Source organism: Suncus etruscus, chromosome 5 (genome assembly GCF_024139225.1).
Source record: "Suncus etruscus isolate mSunEtr1 chromosome 5, mSunEtr1.pri.cur, whole genome shotgun sequence".
In the NCBI taxonomy this organism is placed as follows: Eukaryota; Metazoa; Chordata; class Mammalia; order Eulipotyphla; family Soricidae; genus Suncus; species Suncus etruscus.
Genome location: NC_064852.1, coordinates 121,416,106 through 121,438,475, shown reverse-complemented (window position 1 = coordinate 121,438,475; position 22,370 = coordinate 121,416,106). Strand labels below are relative to the sequence as shown.

At 39.1% G+C, this 22,370-nt stretch overlaps 1 non-coding gene across 1 annotated transcript; it reads right to left on the bottom strand.

The window, feature by feature from the left end:
* Positions 1 to 17,595: 17,595 nt before the first annotated feature.
* Positions 17,596 to 17,726, bottom strand: LOC126009942 (small nucleolar RNA SNORA72). The gene has a single exon (XR_007496100.1). It is a non-coding gene; the product is annotated as a small nucleolar RNA SNORA72 (small nucleolar RNA).
* Positions 17,727 to 22,370: the final 4,644 nt, after the last annotated feature.

Below are 22,370 nucleotides of genomic sequence, written 5' to 3'. Positions count from 1 at the left end.
AAAGGGGAATTCTTACATAAATATATATATATATATATATATATATATATATATATATTAAAAAAAAGAGAGCTCTTATCTATTAGAGATAGGAACTCATAGTTGTTTACAATAGAGGGATATCTCCTACCTTGAAAATATGTCATGTGGAATTAACTTAGACCTCAGGTGTTTAGATACCATCAATCCAGCCTTGAACCCTGGATCCCAGACACAGGAACGGCACAGTTCTTCACAACTGCTACAGGAAACAAATTCCACCCGGGACAGCCGCAATACTGCGAGGTCACCAACAAATGCCAGCTCTAATATGACATCCTGACAACGGAAAAAATGGGAACAACTTGACCTAAGTGAAGGTTATCCTACCTTTCTAGCTAACGACAAGACAAAATCAGAAGACTTGTCACCCTTTGGAAGGCCCAAAAGCCAACATTTCGAGTTACAGATGACTGCTGCTAGAACCATGACCAGACTGTATACAGCCTGGGACCAATAAAAAAGCCCTAACCTAGGGTTTGAACTACGATCTGCACAATGAACATGATCCCCAGTTTCAAAGGTCTGGCAGAGACCATTGTAACGGAATGGGGCTTCTGGAAGCACAAAGAAAGACACTGTCCTAGGTGCCATCCTAGCTTCAGTGCAAAGACCAAGATCACCAACCACAGAAAATGAATTAAAATGACACTGATGGAACAGAACTTCTAGAACCACAAAGACTGACTTCATCATAACTCCCACCGCAGGATCTGTGCAGATACTGAGATCCCTAGTCACAGAGGCCTGATAGTATCACCCAGGACAGAGCAGAGGTCTTACAAACACCACAAAAGCACCACCAGGAGAGTAAATGATCCTGAACAGAGTCTATAGTTGATCCCATGACAATACACTCCAAGGGCGGAGAAACCCCATATCTCTTAGGCCAAGTGAATTCCTTTTTGAATGACCCCAATATTTACTGTGCCTGGGCAGGAGGGGAAAAAAAAAAGCACAAATCATTATTTTTTTATATATATTATTTTATTTTCATTTATTATTATTATTTTTATTTACCCATCTATTTTTGGTCAATTTCTCTGTTTGGGTGTGATAATTGAAGTTGTCCCCAGTTATACTTATTCTTTCTCTTCCTTTCTGTTCTTCCTTTGTATGCTATGCCATGTTTCCTATATCAAGACCATGACATTTTTTTGTTTGTTTGTTTGCTTGTTTTGTTTTGTTTTGTGTTTGTTTTGGTGGGTTTTTATTTTTTTTTATTTTTATTTATTTTTTTTTTTGGTGCTTGTGCTTATTGTTGGAGTCCTCATGGGATATTTGACACTTCTTTTTGTACTGGTGGAATGTTTCACCTTTTTTCTCTCCTTCATTTCTCAAACCGATGTTGAGAGCCTCTGGAAGAATTCCACTTATTTTCGGCGTATCAGACTTTTACCCCAGTTTATTACTTTTCTCTCCTTTAAACAAAACCACATAACTTGAACTAGCTAGTCCTGCCCCCCCAATTAGAGGGGGAAACAAGGGAGACACCAGGACCAAATAGGTGCAAGACTACTATGCAGTAGGCTAGATACAGAGGAGACCACACATCCTAGCTACCCTGGGGGTGAGGGAAGAGGATATGGGTGGTAGGACAAAAACGGAGGTGTAGGGAGGACAATTTGGTGATGGGAATTCCCCCTGATTTTATGTAAATATGTACCTAAAATATCATTGTCAACAATATGTAAGCCACTATGATCAAAAATAAATAAATAAAAAAAATTAAAAAAAAAAAGAACCATAACAAACCTGGTTTCCCTTACAAACCTGATATTACTAAACAATGGGGTAGTTGGTCAGGGGAAGGAAGAGACTAGAACATAAGAACAGACAGGGAAGCTTTATATATCAACCTCATAACATAAAGGTTTAATACAACTGTTAACATGTAGGTGGGAGAAAAATTGAGGTGGAAATAAACTTATTTTAATTTCATATCTCTCTTCTTGGTCAAAAAGTATCTAGAAATATTTGGGGCAGGAAGAATAATGGGATTAATTATCATTTTAGCTGGAAAACTAGAGATACTAGAAGAACCAGAAGTTCCAATATCAATGATACAGTTTGTGATTTCAGAGGGTAAGTGGAATGCTCATAATTCACTGAGCAGAATGTTTCCTATCTGGATGTTTGTACTAGTTCTTTGGCTGTAGAGTGGCCAATGTCTGATGTGTTGTTGTGTCTTCATTCATCCCACTTGGCATTTATTTGTTTGATGTTTGGTGCCAGGAACCTACCAAGAGTTTTATACACATGAAATATGTGTTTTCTTGCTTGTCACTGAATGGGTTCTTTGATCTGAAAGTGTCTTTCTTCTTATTACACATTAACTGATCTCCTTTTCTGTGGCTTCTTTTGATGATCTGTCTGGCATCTATCATCCTATCTTGTTTTTTTCTCTTAACTTTTCCTTTTTTCTTTCCACTGATTTTGTGATACCTCTTGACAAATGAATTTTACAATTTCTTTTATTTTCTTTTTTTTTTTCTTTTGGTTCTTGGGCCATACCCAGTGACACTCAAGGGTCACTTCTGGCTATGGGCTCAGAAATCACTCCTGGCTTGGGGAGCAATATGGGACGCCGGTGGATTGAACTGAGGTCTGTGCTGGGCCAACCGTGCATAAGACAAACGCCCTACTGCTGAGCCATTGCTCAGGCCCCCGAATTTTACAATTTTTGAATTAGTGATTCTCAAACTTTAATGGATGTTGCAATCACCTGGGAAGTATATTAAAAATTAACTATTAGTGGACTCCACTTTTAAAAGTTCAAAATTAGTTGTGCTGAAGTGGGAACTGGCAAGGATCAGGGGTATCAATAACTTGCATTTGTAGTGATTACCAGATGACTATCAAGCTGAGTACAGTATGTGAAACTCAACAGGAGAGATACTTTCTTATATTCGTGCCACCCAAAGGAAGTCTGAGGATTTGGAACCTGAGCGATAAGTTTATTATAGAAAAAATTTACATTTTAGCTCTCTTGTTTAATCTTGATAACCCATTTTATTACCTTTTAGTATGAATTTTGGAGGCAATTTTATCACAAAAAATGTTAAGAATACAAATATTCCTTCAGGGTTTCAAGTAATCCCACAAATCTTAATGGTTTATATGTTCAAAAGTTTATTTCTTACCTATTTTTTATAGTGATAGAAGTTAAATGTTGTTTAAATTCTTGATTTTTACATTGTTTTTTATTTTTATTTATTACATTTTTGTAAATAAATACTGTAATTGAATTGCCATGAGATACACAGTTACAAAGTTGTTTATGATTGAAAATTAACATTCATCCATCCATCAGTGCACATTTCTTACCACCAATGTTTCCAATTTCTTTCTCCCTGAACTCTCCTCTGCCTGCTTCTATGGCATATGATTTTCTTCTCTCTCTTTTTCTCTCTCTTCCTTTCTTTTTAATTTAAGCACTCTGGTTACAGAATTATTCATGATTAAATTTTAGTCATACAACAAACATCACCCTTCCCTTTTTCCCCCTTTATACACTGTGGTTTGAAATGTTGTTATTGAAAAGGTATTATGCATATCACTTTCTCTCCTTCAGAGAAAGAGTGATCATTTCTATCACTTTCATAGTGGTCTCTTCACTATTTTAACTGTGCTCCTCATTATTTGTGGCAAGCTTCCTACCATGGACTTGTCCTCCTGGCTTCATTTCTATTGTCTCTGGATATTATTATCATACTATCTTTTTTTAATATCCCACAAAAGAGTGTGATCATTCTATTTCTATCCCTCTCCTTCTGACTCATTTCAATCAGCATAATACTCTCCATATCCATCAATGTATAAGCCATTTTTCGTAACAGCTGTGCAGTATTCTGCATCTGGTACATTGTGTGTGGTAGCAGAATTTCTTTATCCACTCATCTATTCTTGTGTATTTGGGTTGTTTCCAGATTCAGGTTATTGTGAATAGTGTTGCAATGAATATAGGCATGCAGCTTTCTTTTTCTACATTGTGTTTTGGGCTATGACAGTTTATTCTGAGAGTGGTATTGCTGGAAGTTATAAAAACTTAATTTCTAGGTTTCTTCTCAGGTATATCCATATTGATTTCCAAAAAGGCTGGACCAGCAGACATTCTTACAAGCAGTGAACGAGAGTCTATTTCTCCCTTTATTAACATTTGCTTTGAGGTGCAATAACGTTTTAGTTTAATATAGTCCCACTTGTTTATCTTTGCTTCTACTTGCTTAAGTTAGTGATTCATCTTTGAAGATGCTTTCAACTTTAATACCATGGAATGTTCTACCTACATTTTCTCTATGTACCTTATAGTTTTAAGGTCTGATATAAAGATCTTTAAAACATCTTAATTTAACTTTTGTACACTGTGTTAAAGAAATGTCTGAGTTAACTTTTTTTTTTTTTTGCATGTAGTTGACCAGGTTTCCCAACACTATTTGCTAAAGAGGCTTTTCTTGTTTCATTACATATTTGTTTCCCCTTTATCAAGATTAATTGATTATATACTTGAGGGATAGAGTCAGAATATTCAAATCTATTCCATTGATCTGAGGGTCTATCTCTATTCCAGTACCATGCTATTTTAATGACTACTGTTTTATAGTATATTTTGGTATTGGGAAAAGCTATGCCTCCCATCTTTATTTACCCAAGGTATAATTTAGCTATTTATGGAGTTTTAGTCACATGTTTGATCTATTCAGAAATGTTTGATCTATTTCTTTGAAAAATGTAATGGGCATCTTTATAGGGATTGTATTAAATCTGCACAATGTTTTAGAAAGTATTGCCATTTTAATGATGTAAATCTTCCAACCATAAGTAGGAGATATGTTTCCATTTCCTTGTGTTCTCTTTGATTTCTTGAAGCAGTGTTTTGTAGTTTTCTTTGTATAGGTCTTTCAGTTCTTATTTTATTTTATTTTATTTTATTTTATTTTTTTTGTTTTTGGACCACACCTGGTGATGCTTAGGGACTACTCCTGGCTATGCGCTCAGAAGTTGCTCCTGGCTTGGGGAACCATATAGGATGCCAGGGGATCGAACTGCAGTCTGGTCTGTCCTAGGCTAGCTTGAGCAAGGCAGACACCTAACCCCTTGTGCCATGGCTCCAGCCCCAGGGCTTTCAAGTCTTAAGTAAAGTTGATTCCAAGGTGCTTGATTTTCTGAGGCACAATTGTGAATTCAATAGTTTTTTTTAATTTCTTTTCTTTTCTTTCAACAATCTTAAATTTCTGCAGATAGAAAAAGTGTGTGAATCAATTTATTCTAAACCTTCTTAAGGCAAAAGAATAAGAAGCCAAGTCTGGAAAAGAGCAAGGGCTCTTTAAAGCTTTACCTGAATCTTGGGTCCATCACTTCTGCTTAGATTTTGTTGCTGAAGTAAGTCAGCAAAAAAAAAAAAAAAAAAAAAAAAGCACTGTCATTGGATAGGAGGCATACTTTCCCAAGGAATCAAGTTATAAAATGATTGCTATGTTTATCTACTCCACATTTCTAATTCATATATTGCAATCTGATTGCCAGGGTGATGGTGTTAGGATGTTGAACATCAAGGAGGGAATTGCTTTGAGGGTGGAGTGCTTGTGAATAGATTTTGTAACCTTATATGCCCGTGAAGAAATTAGAGCTTCTCTCCACTGTGTGAGAATACAATTATTAGTATAAGGTCCAGAAAAGCAGTCTTGTGAGAACCCAGTTATACTGATATTTGATCTAAAATTTCTAGCCTTCAGGGCTAGAGTGTAGAAGATTTGTCTTTGATATGTGAGACTCTGAATTTTATCTTTAACATTCAAAAATAAAGAAACTTGAGGAAAAACAATGTTCTTAACTTTTAGCTTTCAGAATTGTAAGAAATACGTTTCTGTTCTTTAAAAAATATCTAGTTCAGGGTCAGGAGACACAGTACAAGGATGAAAGTATTTGCCTTGCATGCAGCTGACCTCAGTTCAAACTTTAGCATGATATATGGTCTCCTAAGTACTGTCAGAAGTGACCCATGAGCAAAGAGCCAGAAGTAATTTCTGAGCACTGCTGGGTGTGTGCCCCCTCAACAACAACTCAAAAATAAAAAAGTTAAAACTATGTAATCTATGGAATTTTATTGTAGCAACCAGAACTAGCTAAGAAAAAACAATACAAATCTCAAGTAAAGGAAAATAGAATTGTATAGTCTTGTTACAAGATACATATATAAAAATAAAGCATCTAATATAAGCATGTATTCATCTATATATAAACATTTACACATATAAGCATACATATAGTTATAAAGTCCTAAGTTAATGTTTCCATTATATTATAATCATAATATTTTCATTATATTATGTTCAGTATTGATGAGAAAAACACCCTTCTGATATTGACCAAGTGATGAGATTCAAAACCTGGTTTGGCTCTTTCTGTATGGAAAACAAAACAAAACAAAAACAATAAAACAAAAAATATCCTGATTTCTTTATAGTTTATTATGATAGAATGACATATAATTTATAAGTAATTTTAATAATATACAATACAGAATATATATTTGCACATTACACTTATACCATGGCATGAAATTAGGTTTACATACACAAGTACAAACCATTCACATGTAAAATAAAATTCCACAATTTGTAAGGTCATCCCATGCATCATATCTTTAACTCCAGGCAGACAGGTCTGAAGCAGAAGGAAAGAGATGAAGGATTAACAAACTAAGCTAGTCAGGTGAGTCATGCATAGGTTAGTGGCTTCTCCCTTATGGTGTCTCCCTGAGTGCAAGCCAAAACTGACTTTTCTTTATTATCACAGAACAGAATTCACCAGGACAAGTCAGGGCAGAGTAATCCGGGTGGGGGTGGGCTTTTACATATCAAAGGGAGATTTAACAGAAAGAGAAAGATGGGGAAATACCTTTGTTTTTTGAGTTAATAGCTAGGTGTTATCTTGCACTCACACATGTATACAAGTATATACACACACACATAAGCCACACTAAATTGACTTGTAGAGCCAGTGTGTTTCCTCTAAGATCATTTTTGCCTCCAAACCCTCCTGAATGACAGAAAGGTGCTTGTCTTTATAGAAGAGCAAACATTTTGGTCAACAAACTTTGTTTTGTGCTGCCTGTGTATTTATTTATTTATTTATTTTCATATTTTTTTTTATTTTAATTATGACAACAAAGATGTAAAGAAGAGGACAGGGTAAAGTTACAGTGGAAGCCCAATCACCCATAAACAGCATTCTCGGTAGTCCCATCGATGATGTCCCAGCCTTGAACTTTCAGCCAAAGAGCATTTAGAAAAACAAAACTGAACCCATGTACAGTACAATTACTTGTCCCTCAGATCCCCAGTTGTAGTACATACTATTTCTTAGCAGCACACAATATAATCTATAGACATTATACTTATGTAGCTCCTTAAACATTGAGGGCAAAGTACATTTCTCTAGTTCCATGTACATACTACCTAGTTTAAGTTAACCTCAAAAGTTTTAGTGGCTTGTTTTTCTTAAGGGTTGGAGTCAAGGGAACATAGTAAAAAATGGTATTCAAGTGGCATTTGTTTGCATAGGCCCACCAAAACATAAGGGACATGGAAAGACAAATTATGGTCTAAATACAAGGAGACCCTAACCCTGAAGTTTCCTGGCACAGGATTGACTCTAGGCTCCAGGCAAATTAGTTTGTTCAATTCAAGTCATCCTCTGTAGTGGCAATACACCTCCATTCCTCACATAGTCTCTGTTGTTGGTATCATGCTTCTGTATTAAAGATCCTGGAGTCTGCATGTCCCATATTGCAGTCAGGATGGTGCATAGCATCCTCTCGTTTCACCTCCCACTTAAGGGGCACTAGAGAGAACCATGTCCTGTAGAGCAGGTCATTGTTGCTATCAAGTCTTCTCGGTGGAAACGGAAGTCTCTTTATAAGAGGTCGATGTCAGACCCTTGGTAGTGTCTTTCCTGGTAGAGGACTGCTTCCCGCTGTTGTTCTAAAAGACCTTGGATGTTTCGTAGATAGCTTGCCTGGTTCCGGCGTGTATGGAGGATGCCCATTCTTCTGAAGCCTGTGCCAGTTCATTATATCAATGTTCAGGGTGTAAGGTACATTGTACTGAGATTTATTAGATAAGAACTTATCTGTATGTATTTTTTTTCCCATTTTAATGTGTCTATGCAAACAAGGATCAATGCCATGGGGCATTATTGGTGCATCTAAAGGCAATAGGGACAAGACCAGAAATTTCCATGACATAGTTCAATCATAGGCATCAAACTGAGGGACAGTTCCACCAACAATCCTTACTTAACAGCTTACAAAGAAAAGATAAGATGAAAAGTGAATAGAAACATCATGGTAGAAGAATATATACAGAGTTACATCAGTTAAAGAAAATACCCATAAAATATTCAAAAGATATGTGTTCAATTTGTGTCCTTCTAAATAGTTCTGGGATTTGTTAGATATACTGTATGTCTTAGATTAGAGATAAGAACTATGTGTTACTGAAGTTAAAGAAGGGTAAATCGAGGGTACTGAAGGTTGGAAGGAGCAAATGATCGCGCAGGGGCGCTAGCCCCCGCGCGGTTTGCAAAATGTAGACTGGTATGAGATTACCAGTGACAAACTGATATAGCTGAGCCCCTCTCTGCCACCCACCAGATCCAGCTCCACCCCCTAAGCCCTACCCTAGGCCAGTGTCCCGGTCTGGCCTGGGGGTGGGGAAAAACCCAGAGTGCCCCGTCAGCTCCTCCCAGAAACCCACCTGGAGATCCGGAGGAATGGGGGAGAGGGAGGTCGTGTGACCCAATTGCGGACCCCCCTGACCCTGGGCTGGACTTAAAGGCCGCTGGCCCATGAGGGGTCTGCCAGCTGGCCGTCCATGCCGGCTAGGGAGAGAGACCTCCCAAGCCCGAAGTTCAGGGACTGGAGCCCCCCCCCCCCCCCCCCCCCCCGCCAGTCTGCCTGTGTATTTATTAAGCAAGCAGATAGCACTTGCTAACCAACCCTGGCATGATGTGTGCTCATTCTTTCAGAAGGCCAGAGACATTTTTCATTGAATTAGGAGGAATTTTATGGGAGGTTGAGAAAAAAGAGAAGAGGGCATTGTTAGTCATGATGTATTGCTCCTATGGCTTATGGAATGTTTCACCTTTGATGAAATCAAGCTCTGTCATGGAAACAGAGAGGAGGCGGTATAGTGCAGTGAGTAATAAGTAATGTGGTGTAGTGACATAAATATATATTTATTTCCACCCTCACTTTTTCCACTCTAACAAGTCAAGAAAGGGCTTTATGTGTGAGTGTTGTAGGATTTGGTTGTGTAGACATTTTAGTTTAGATGTTAAATATTTAATAGGATAATTGTTACATTACTAAAGTTTAATGAAGGGAATTTATGAAATCAATACATGCACCCTTGTAACTCAATCCAGTATTTAATTGTTCTGAGTTGAATCAGCAGATTCAAACCATTGCCACTGTTTAAACTTAATAGATTTGAGATTGGAGCCAGAGAGATAGCACAGTGATAGGGCATGTGCCCTGCATGCAGGCTACCCTGGAGAACTCAGTTTGATTCCCGGCATCCCATATGGTCTGCCAGCCAGCAAAGGGAGATTTTAAAGTGCAGAGCCAGAAGTAACCCCTGAGCACCACTAGATGTGGCCCAGAAATCAATCAATCAATCAATCGATTAATTAGTCAATACAGTTTAAAAGAAAGGAATTATTAGCTGCCCTCAAATTGGGTTTGAGTCAGTCAACTGAAGTGTTGCAAACACTCTGGTATATTAGAGGCATCATTTGCAGCAAATATCTTCCTTCTGGAGCTGCAAGAACTAGGAGTTGGAGTTCTTGTTAGCTCAACGAGTTATTGAAATTCAAGCTGCAGAAGAGGAGGAGCTCTGCTGGACAGGTGATATGATGAGTGTCTCTTCAGATTCTCTTGGAACCAGGTCTCAGTGGATTTCTTTCTTGTGCATTCTTTAGGTTCCACTACTGTCCTCAATCTTGTCCTGTGTTTTTCTTTAGCTTTACTATGCACATGCATCCAGATATTTTGTTGTTTAGATCTTCTTGTCTTTGACAATTTTTAAAGTAGTAAATTCTAAATAGGTATCTTTTTTTAAGAAAAATTTCTTTTTTTTCTTTATTTAAGCATCTTGATTACAAATATGATTGTGATTAGGTTTCAGTCATGTAAAGAACACCTCCCTTCACCAGTGCAACATTCCTACCACCAATGTCCCAAATCTCCCTCCATCCCTCCCCACTCCCACCTGTATTCTAGACAGGCTTTCCAGTTCCCTCATTCATTCACATGGTTATGATAGTTCTCAGTGTAGTTATTTGTATAACTGCACTCACCATTCTTTGTGGTGAGTGTAGTTATTTCTATAACTGTATTCACCACTCTTTGTGGTGAGTTTCCTCTCATTGTCTCTAAGGATTGTTGCAAAAATGACTTTTATTTTTCTTAAAACCCATAGAAGAGTGAGACTATTCTGTGTCTCTTTCTCTCCCTCTGACTTATTTCACTCAGCTTGATAGACTCCATATACATCCTTTGAGTTTATGGTCATTTTGAATTGCTCTAGCTCATGTTGAATTGCTTCAGTGGAGAGAAAAGAAGTCCACTTCCTCTTTATAAAAGTGCTCTTGGGGAGCATCTAGCTGGCAGTGGGGTGAGCAGTGACTTTTCTTTGGTCTCCCAAGGCTCCTGGTGTTGAGAGGCAGTATGTGCATGTTCTGATATGATTTTGTTTCCTTACAGCATCTTATTTACAAATTAGAACATTCATTCTTATTTATGGATTTCTGTTTTGTGCCTTGTGATGGTTAATTGTGTGTGCTAACCCGGTTTCTACCATGGTCCCTATATTATTGTAGGTGTTTCTAGGCAGGTAGCTTTTGTTTTTATTTATTTATTTATTTATTTATTTACTTATTTATTTATTTATTTGGTTTTGGGGCCATACCCAGTGGTGCACAGGGGTTACTCCTGGCTCTGTGTTCAGAAATATGTCCAGGCAGGCTTAAGGGACCATGTGGGATGCCTGTAATTTAACTGGGTCAGCGGCGTGCAAAGAAAATGCCTTATTGTTGTGCTATCTCGCTGGCCCCCTATGCAGGTAGTTTTGATGCTGTTTTTCTTTTTAATATGGTAGATGTTTGAGAAAGGCAAATTGTGATCAAATGTTTCCAGTAAAGTATCACACTAATGTGGTTGTCCTTTCACCGATTAGCTACAGTTCCAAAGATGGATCTTCCACCAAGAGGTAATCCTACTGCCAGGCCTTGTCTTTGGACTTGGACTCTAATGTCAGCTCTTCCCTGAGCCTGAAGCCAGCAGGACCTTCCTGCAAAGTTAAAAGGCTCTTCTACCATCAAGTTCATCCTGAAAAAAGAGCAGCCTAGTTATTTGTCTCTGTGTGTCTATTTTCCCCTCTCTGTCTCTCATCCTCTATCTCTCCTCTGCATTCTGCTTCTTTGGAAAGCATTGAATGGTCCAAGGTCTTATTGGAAGGATTTGGGCCAGAAACTGAATCTGTAAAGGTGTAACAGAAACCATCTGTTTTTTGATTCAGCTTTTGTGTTTGGTTTCCCAGTGAGAAGTTGTTATCTCACTGTATCCATCGAGGGGAAGTGACATCTGTTAAATCAGGCCTTCAAGCTCCAAAACCAGGACACTTGGAGAGACGTGGATTTGGAAGCAAACATCGATGCAGGAAATAATTCACACACACTGAAGAGGGTAAAATAGGTTCAGGAGTTCCAACACATATGCCTTCCATTCCTAAGAAGCAGGCAGCTCAGTGGAGAAGTCCAGAAACACAAGAGAGCATTTTCCTGAAACCAGGGGTATTTATTAGGAAAAATAAGACCACACCTAGTGGTGGAGCTTATTAAATAGTCTGTATACCAATCCAAGGTTTAAGGATTTAGAGATGTTTCCAACCAATGAGTAACAAAGCATATACTGAGTGGGATGGCATACTATTAATCCCACAGCATCTTCTAGGCACTTAGTCCAGAGCTCTGTGACCAAAAAGAAGACAGGATGGAAGGGAGGGAGGTGACAGCAGGCAGATTTTCCTTTTCTGCTTTTAATTCTTTACCTCAAAAAGGTCTAAGGTAAAATCTGTGTATAATACAAAGTCATTTTAAAATTAGTGATGCATGCCAAAAAGATGAAAGTGAATGACTCTCTAACCTTGCATATAAAAATAACTTTCAAATGTAAATTCTCAGAGTAAAATCTTCAATTATAAATTAGATAGGTGGTAGCAAAAGTAAAAAATCCCAGGGCCGGAAAGATAGCGTAGAGGTAAGGCATTTGCCTTGCATGCATAAGGACGGTGGTTCAAATCCTGGCATCCCATATGGTCCCCAAGCCTGCCAGGAGCAATTTCTGAGCCTAGAGCCAGAAGTAATCACTGAGTGCTGCTGGGTGTGACCCAAAAACCAAAAACCAAAATGGTATTTTAAATCGAAAAACTTTATTTGCACAGAAAAATAAAATATTAACTAATTAAAAGGGAGAGAGCCTACTAAATGAGAGGCATTATTTACACATTATACTCAATAAGAATGTTAGTTTAATGTCTCAAGTCTATAAAAATGTTATACAACTCAATAGCAAAAATGCAAATAATACATTTCAAAAAATGGGCCCATGGGACCAAGGAAGTACATAAGGAGGGATTATCTCTTATAGAGCCTTGCTCATGCCCTACAACTCTGAGTCGATTCCCAGCACCACATATGGTCCCTTCATCACCACCAAGAGTGATCTCTGATTATAGAGTAAAAAAGAAACCCCTGAGCACCATTGGGTATTGCCTCCAAACAAAATAAATAGATTACAACTCAGAAAAAGCACATCTCCAGGGCCCTGAGAAATAGCATAGTGGTAGGGCATTTGCCCTGCATGCAGCTAACTCTGGACACACCCGTGTTCAATCTCTGGCATTCCATATGGTCAGCCGTGCCTGCCAGGAGAGATTTCTGAGCATAGTCAGGAGTAACCTCTGAGAGCTGCTGGGTGTGGCCCCCCCCCCAAAAAAAAAAGAAAAGAAAAAGGCACATTTCAAAGGTGAAGTGCAGATGACCAAATGGCATATAAAGAGTCTCCTTATCTCTGGTTCTCTGGTTATTAGGGGATGTAGATCAAGACCACAGGGCGAGATCCCCTGACACCTGTACATGCTTTATGGACAGGAGTGTCAGCTTTGGAGAAGGTGTGGGGGAAAGGACCTATAACTCACTGCGGGAATCTAAGCTGGTGGATTTAAGGTGAATGTGAACTTATATTTGTTTTGGAGAATATTATAAGCCTTCCCCAAGGAACTCAAAGTAGAGCTACCATGTGAACTAGCAATTCCATTTCTGAAGATCGATTTGAAGACTATGAAAACATTCAGACAAAACATAGCTTTTTGCTACTACTGCAGTGATTATCATAGCATCATGTCTAATAGCTAAAGAAACAACAGAAATGCCCATCATTATTTGATTCCATCAAAATGATGTGTTCTATAGATACCTCAGCTGAATACTATTTAACTGTCACAAAAGGAAAGGTAAAAAATTGTGATTTGCAGCTAAATTGAGGGCATTATACTAAAACAAGTGAGTCAGAAAGAATTCTATGAGTTCATCCTTTGTACAATGCAAGAATGTAAATATTGATGAAAAGACTAAATAAAATATAAATAAATGTAATAACAAATTAAATTTAACTCACTTGAATTAATTTATTTGAATAAATTACAGGGTAGAGGTTGCAGATAGAAAAATGAAAGAACAGGGAAAGGTATTCTTTTATTGGGGGGGAATTTGGGGCCACACCTGGTGACACTCTGGGGTTATTGCTCCTGGCTATGTGTTCAGAAATCACTCCTGGCTTTGGGGAACCATATGGGATGCTGGGAATCAAACCAAGGTCCATTCTGCATCAGCCACGTGCAAGGCAAATGCTCCACTGCTGTGCTTTTATTGCTCTGGCCCCATGGATATGTATTTTTTTAAAAAAAGGTGGTGGCTTTTAGTATGCTAACCTAAAAAATACATTGAAATTATAGTCTGTTCTTCAGGATACTACAATATGATGTCAAACTAGCTGGTTTGTAGGCAATAGAAAATTATTTACAACAGTTCTAGAGTCTGGAAACTTGAAGATGCCACTTTAAGGTGCCACTAAGGTGGGGTTTTGCTGAGAGCACATATCCTTGCCCTTAACCAGGTCTAAGGAGCTTGCTTCCGGCCACCATGTGATTCAATAGGGTCTCTTACTCACATGTAAGGGCCTTAAGTCTCTCTAAGAAGCTTCATCCTTATACTAATCACCTCCCAAGGGACCTATCCCCAAATACCATCACTTGGTGGAACTGTAGATTTAAACCATGGACATTAGGGAGACAGTCTATGAAAATAAAACAAAATGAACAAAACAGTATTTCTGCAATACTGGGCAATGGGAGGGAAGATCTAGAGGTACAGGTATCTCTCCAGGCAGGGAAACCCACAGATTAATATAGAAAAGAAAAATACTTTATTGAAATAAATAAAATATTTAAAAATATTTTCTAAAATATTTCTAAAATATTTTCTAAATTTTGTAGGTGCTAAGTACCAGCAATTTATTGCTAAGATTGGGCCGATACTTGGATTCACTAAAAGATTGATGTGCTATGCAGTGCCCATGGTCCAAAGCCTTCCCAAGGGGTCCATCCTGACCCTGAAGTGCTTTCCTGACTCAGAACAGGCTTGGGAAAAACGAAGAAAATGTGACGTCTATATTCCTGATAACTGATGGATGGAATGAGAGCTGTGACTCAGTGCCACCAGCATCATTTGATCTTGTTTTAAATCTTGACTTTCTAAATAGTCCTCAGAATTGGAAAGCAGAAACAATAAGCTTTGGAGCATTTTTTGCAGAACTGAAAAGAGCAGAATGGCCGAATGTAAAGCATATAATAAGATAAGCATCTCTCTTTTGTTTATTGGAAAAATTGGAAAATGTGTTCTCTAAGCATGTCAAACAAATTAACCCCGTCTTTAAAGATAATTCCAAGAAAAGGGAGGCAGGCTTGTCCAGAGCTCATTTTAAACTCCCAAGGATAGCTTCTAATGTGTATGAAGTCAAAAGCAATGGAAAAGGCAGCTTCCATTTGAATCTATGTAATACGGTAACTTGATACATGCACTTGGCTTACAAATGGTAGGATCAACCCATTAGAATATTATAAATTATCCTTCAAGGCAAACAAACTCATTTCCTTTCACAGAGTGTAGTAAAGATCATGTACCTGCAAGATTTTTTAGCAATTTAAACCAAAGCCACGTTATTAAAAAAAAACATAAAGATATAAAAATAACACCAAGGTACATTATTGTATTTAGCAAGCTATAAAATTCAGGCTTGCCTTTAATATTCAAAAGCCAACATCTCAAGGGGGAAAAATCCTTGTGCACTCCTCATTTACTATAATTGGTAAGTCATGGCAAGAACAAAATGATTCAATCCCCTATTATTACTATTTTCTTTTAAATGAACAATGACTTAACTAAGTGGGGCTGGAGGTTTTTTATCTGCAGCATTTAAGATAAAAATCTTAAAAGCCAGAGTGTATTTGAGCAAGTCTCCTATTCCTTTGGGAAGAGAAGAGGTTCCATCTGTGAAAAGTTGGCATAAAGGAGTGGAAGAGAGGGAGGAGCTGTGGAGACGGCAAGGAACTGAACAAACTGATCAGGGAGCACAGAGCACTTTCTTTCTCTCAAAGTTAAAAGGACTCCAAGGACTCCGACTGTGAATATGAGGCTTTATTGAACTTTGGAGATGCGACTTAGGTTTGCAATCCAGAAGCCTTTTCCTTCTCCATTACCAAACCCATTTACTCCTCTCCTTCCTTCCCAAGAATGGTTTTATAGTCACATTTAGAATATATCCATTAAATAAAAATTTTATTTAATGCAATCTATCCAAAAATTATGCTATGATGATTAGTAGAACAATTCATGAAGTATTGGCAGGAAGTTAGTACATAGTTTATAAAATGACACATATTTTGCACTGAACAATAGAGCTCCTGTCAGCCTTGCGATATTTCAAGTGTGTAGTTGCTGTATGTATGAGGCTTCTGATGACTATATTGGAAAGTGCCTAGAAATGATGGCAGAAAAGAGTTGCATTGGCGAATATGTGGTTGATTGAGAAGTATTTATGAAGTGTGAGAAGGAATGTCAAGTAGTGGGAGCTGGAGTGATAGCACAGCAGTAGGGTGTTTGCCTTGCACATGGCTGACCCAAGACAGACCCTGGGTTTGATCACCAGCATCCCATGTGGCCCCCTGAGCCTGCCAAGAGCAATTTCTGAGTACAAAGCCAGGAGTAGTCCCTCAATGTTGCTGGATGTGGTCCAATCCCCCCAAAAGGTATTTTCAAGTTACTTTCATCTTTATTATATTGCTATGATATTAGTGATGTCAGCTCTTGCATAGGAAGGTTGAATTAAACAAAAATTACATTTCCGGGATACTGACAAGAAAATTTTTCAGACAGGATGTCTCAAAGGTTTGTTGGAAGTCAAGCACAGATGCAGGTAAATGGGGCTCAGACTGGCTTGCCTTTCCTAAGGCTACAGTCAGTGAACTTCTCAGATCATCAGGTTAAGTTAAGGCTACCAAAGGCTTCTAAGAAATCAGGCTATGTAGTAGCTGTTCCCAGTTCAAAAGTCTGAAGGGTACAAAACATCAGTAAAGGAGAAAAGATATCACAGATTTGAAGTTGGCAAATGAAGGTTTGAGTCCATTTTTGCAAATTTGTGGCAAATTTGGGGGTTAAAAAGACATGGCTCCCCGGCATTTTCTCAAGGCAAAGTAACACTTTTGGACAGAGATTTGAACTGAGGGAGCATAGGACCAATTGGTCTGCTCCCATGATAATCTCTTTCAGTTCCTTCCCTGGAAGAGAGCCAGAATGAATCTACAAAGACACAGTCAGACTCTTTTAAAGCAAACCAGCAGAAGCATCAGAAATAGTCTGTGGTTCTTAGTGTCCGCTCTGCTGAGAAGTATAGGGGACCCTGGAGGTCACATATTGGTCAGGTTTCTCTACCTCTTACCATGCAACATCCTGCCTAGTCCCTCTTCTCCCACTTTCTAGTGACAAGGGCCCTACCTGGGGGCAGGCAGATGACATGTGGGATTTTGCATGAGCACTCTTCATTTATTCCACGTGTAAAATTATGATAAAACAGCATGTTTGCCACAGAGGTTAATATAAGTAATCAGAGAATTACTGCCTGCACATGAAGACTTCAAATAGTGAAGACTTCAAATAGAGCCTTGCAACGAAAGGGTAAAAGAAATGTAAATTTCCTGACAAGTTATTTTGCAGTAAAATGTAGTCTAAATTGATTGGAGTCCATGGATCATCACTATGCTTAATCTATTAAATTTATTTCTTAAAAAGTACTGAGAAGATTAGGTGTATTGCCTGCCTGCTGAAGGGGTTAAATACAAGATGATATGAAAATGGTATTTATTTTGATTGGATTTGATTTATCCCAAGATTTTATAATAGCAGACCTAGGTAAAGAACTAGGTCTGGGGACATATGCATGGTCTTATTCTATAGAATGTTTAGCCTGTTTTGAGTATTACAAGTCAGAACCTTGAAAATATTTCTAGAGACAATTTTGAAATCCCAGTTCCAATTCTGAAACTTGATTTTCTCCTGGACTTCTACTGCAGGAACATGAGTTCAGTTTTGCTGCAGTTCCAGATTCAGTTTTACCATTTACCCCTATAGATTAATTTAACTTTCTCCATTCTAGAGTGGCTTTCTCATCATCCTTCCTCTAGGGCCCCTCCTTAAAAGAGCCTTCTAGGATGTGACTATTGACTATTCTTAGAACTTCTTACTCTTGGCTATTGCCTTGTTTATTTTTGGAGGTTTACTAATCACTTATTTCTCAAAAGTTCCAAAATTGCACCTCTAGGTAAGATATCTTCCCTGAACTGATCCTGCATGCAAAGAATGACCCTTCTTTCTCCACTTGGACATGTAAAACTTGAACTTGTCATTCTCCACACTTGACCTTATCACAGTTCTTTCTGTTGTTAAATCTGGGATTTCTGGTGACTCCATTGTCTTCCCAGTAGGTTTTAAAGTTTTGCCTATGTTACATGTCTATATCTATGTGGCATGTATATGTTTATGTAGCATGTCTATTTCTATGTCTATGTGACATATATGTCTATGTTTATGTCTATGACATTTGGCCTTTCTCACTTCCATTGGCCATGACAAACAGCCTGGATTCCAGTGACAACCTCTTGTCTCTCCTGCCTCCTCTTCCACCAGTAATCAGAATGACCTGTCAGGTAATTTAAGGCCACCAGAGTCAAAGTGAGTTTCCACTCAGTGGCCCACGAGCCCTTCCCAGTCTGACCTTCCTCATAGCTCCCTTCATTCTCACTTTGTATTGCATCTCCCTCCGCGGGTCCTTTAGGGATCTTGCCTCTATATCTTGCTGTCATTTTTTTTCTGACTAGAATGTTCTTTCAATAGACTTACCACATACAGTTTTCAAAAATGTGTTCAAATGTTCTAATCTCTCCTCAGTGATTCTCTCATAATAACAAATCTCAAGGCTTCTTGCTGCTTATGTGAACACATTCATAATACAGAAAAACATGCACCATTTCTGGCTACTATAGTTACTTACCTTCTGGGATTTCGCAGGCCATGTATTCCACTTGTAGTTGCTGATGTTCCTTCAGGATATTCTCCTATCATCACCACCACCACCACCACCACATTCTGGTGATCTGGAAGGAAGATTTGATGTGACTGGAGAAGAGGTACACTGAGGCAGGGCAGCAGAGAGATGCTGTTACTGAACAATGTTTATTTCAAATAGCTGTTTCTAGCCCTTCCAGCCCAACTCAGTCATGAGCACCTTGTCTCATTCTGCTATCTTACAATATTTTTTTCTTTTCTTTTTAAAATCTGAATTAGAAATTGAGAGAGTTGAACTACTTTCATATTTCCAGCAGGTGGTGCTACAACCTCATATTTATGTATTTGGCCATTGGATTCCAACAGGTGCTGAGTCCTATTTGTAACAGCTGCTATAAAAGCTGGATGGGGCAGGGCATGGAAGTATCCAGCAGCAGTTAAAACCTGCTTGAGGCTAATAGAGGTTCAATATCCAGCACCCCATATGATCCCCTGAGCACCTCCAGGAGTAATTCCTGAGTGCAGAGTCATGAGCTGTGCTGGTTGTGGACCACTTAAAAAAATGTCTCATACTTTCAGGTCTCTTCTGGGATTGCTGTGATAGAGACTTGAGACTCTACGGAATGCCTCATATATATCACATTCACAGGCATATTTGTATTTGTTCCTTGGTTCCCTGACTCCTCTTTTCTCTAATTTCAGTCTCCTAAGATTGCCAGTTTTTATCTGTGAAGTCAGCATTCACTTTCAAAAGGAAAGACTATGTATTAAATGCTTTAGGCTCTGGTGTGGAATCTCCAGCAGGTCCTATAAAGAGCAGGAGACAAGGAGCAAAGAAATAACCCAGAGAAGGAGTCAGGGAGAGTTGATACTGCAGGGACCTTCAGAACAGAGTGTGGGGGCAGGAAGGTAGCCCAGAACAGCTCCCAGATATCTGCTGAGCTTTGGGCCTAGGAGCAAAAGGAGACCACATGTTACAACTCACAATAGATGAAAATTGTTGTTGAACTGACATGCTCTTCAGTGAAAGTCTGTTTTCCTGCCTCAACATATGGGCTACTTGTGTCATTCGATAGACAGCCAGATAGACAGACAGAAATTATCTTTGTGAAGCTTGGAGCAGAATGGACTCCGTTTTGTCAACCCAAAGTTAAGTTTTCATTTAAGGAAATGTAACAAGGCTGATTTTCCATTTAAGGGCTAAGTTTTTATCCCAACAATAATGATACAGACCCCCAGCCCTTATAAACCACATTATACCACCCTAGACATCTAGTCATAACAGGACACTATGAAACACCCTAGTCAACAGCCAATCAACTTAAAGGTCAAGGCTTTCTGCTTCTTTTTAGCCCTATATAACCTGACTTGTGAACCCCTTGGGAGGATCCCCTCCTGTAGGAGTTGGCCCTGATCGTCAGTTTGTAGCTTGTTGATTGACAGAATAAAGCTTTGCTGTGCTTTATTTAAATTGTGTGGTCCAGGGGTCTCAAACTTGTGGCCTGTGGGCCGTCTGCAGCCCTCAGTACATTTTGTGGCCTGCGGCCAGCCTTCAAATATCGCAGTAATAGCGATTATTCGCTTACTGAATAATCGCAATAAAAATCGCATTAGTAAGAAAAAAATCGCATTAAACATTCGCATACCCCGAGCAGTTCCGTTCGGGGTATGCAAATGTTTAATGCGATTTTTTGCGATATGTTTTCTTACTAATGCGATTTTTTATTGCGAATATTCCATAAGCGAAATCCCTTATGCGGCCCTGCCTCACCCTGATCTTGCCTCCTGCGGCCCCCAGGTAAATTGAGTTTGAGACCCCTGGTGTGGTCTCTCCTTAGACTCTGGACCCTAACACTCTTAATTCCTAGTTACACTCTGGGGGCAGAACACAAGAGGTGAGGGGGAGCCAACCCTAAACTCTTCCCAACTTCATCTCTCTGGTGGCTCTCTGAACACAGCAAACCCCATTGCTGGGCCAGGGAGAGAGACCATTGCTCACATTTAAACAGGATTCACTGCACAAAAAAATAGCCCTGGAATGTGGGTGGGGGGTGGCAAGAGCCTACTCACTCTAGCCAGAGCTGAGGAAAAGACCAGCGCTGACCTCAGGAGCTGGCTTGTGTTCGTTGGGGTGTGTGGTTCTCAATTTTGTGAACAGGGAGCTTGGGGGAAAGCTGAACTCTGCTAGTAGCAGCTCACGGCATAGAAGAAACTGAAAAGCCCTTGAGCTATTAGCTGCCTTTATTTGACCTAGAGTGACCTTCCTTCTAGAAACATCGTCCCCTGCAGGCAACATTGCAGGGAAGGAACACAGGGTTGCATTCTTTGGCCACAGAGCTGCCCACCTGCCTCAGGACTCTTGGTGTTATAGCAGTTGTGCCTCCCAAGTCAGGGGCAGGTAGAGATGCGTCAAGAGTGAGCCTGGCAAGGCCCAGCCACTGGGCCAGGAATAGGTCACATAAATGAGCTCCAGGTGCAAACCACAGCCTCTTCCACAGCAACTGCTCCAACAACCCTGGAGAAGAAGATGGCCGATAACACACGGACAGGGTCTGACACTGACTGATAAAAGTCACCAAGCAGCCTGAATCCGTTTACTTTTTGGCCTTCTCAAATTCTCAAGAGCTAAGCAGTGGAGTTATTAAGGTGAGGAACTAGGAGGCACTAAAAGCTTTAGCTACACATTTTTTCAGGTGTTGTCGCTTAATGAGGTGCTGGGAACAGTTCTTCCTTCCTTGAGCGTGGGTTTAAAAATTGCTGCATATTTAACAGTAACAATAGTGCAAACCACAGTGTCTAAAAGAAAGAAAAAGGGGGGAATATATAAAGAGAGTGGGGAGAGAGAAAGGGTGGGAGGGAAATGGGTCATTGGTGGCAGGAAATGTGCACTAGTGAAGGGTGTTGGACATTGTAATCAGGAACACCTTTGCAACTATGATGTCTAAATAAAAAGAAAAAAAGAAGAGCTATAATAATAAAAATTGCTGCATTTCTACTTTTTTTTTTTTTTTTTTTTAATTTTTTTTTTTATTTAAACACCTTGATTACATACATGATTGTGTTTGGGTTTCAGTCATAAAAGGAACACCACCCATCACCAGTGCAACATTCCCATCACCCAAGTCCCAAATCACCCTCCTCCCCACCCAACCCCCGCCTGTACCCTAAACAGGCTCTACATTTCCCTCATACATTCTCAATATTAGGACAGTTCAAAATGTAGTTATTTCTCTAACTAAACTCATCACTCTTTGTGGTGAGCTTCCTGAGGTGAGCTGGAACTTCCAGCTCTTTTCTCTTTTGTGTCTGAAAATTATTATTACAAGGGTGTCTTTCATTTTTCTTAAAACCCATAGATGAGTGAGACCATTCTGCGTTTTTCTCTCTCTCTCTGACTTATTTCACTCAGCATAATAGATTCCATGTACATCCATGTATAGGAAAATTTCATGACTTCATCTCTCCTGACAGCTGCATAATATTCCATTGTGTATATGTACCACAGTTTCTTTAGCCATTCATCTGTTGAAGGGCATCTTGGTTGTTTCCAGAGTCTTGCTATGGTAAATAGAGCTGCAATGAATATAGGT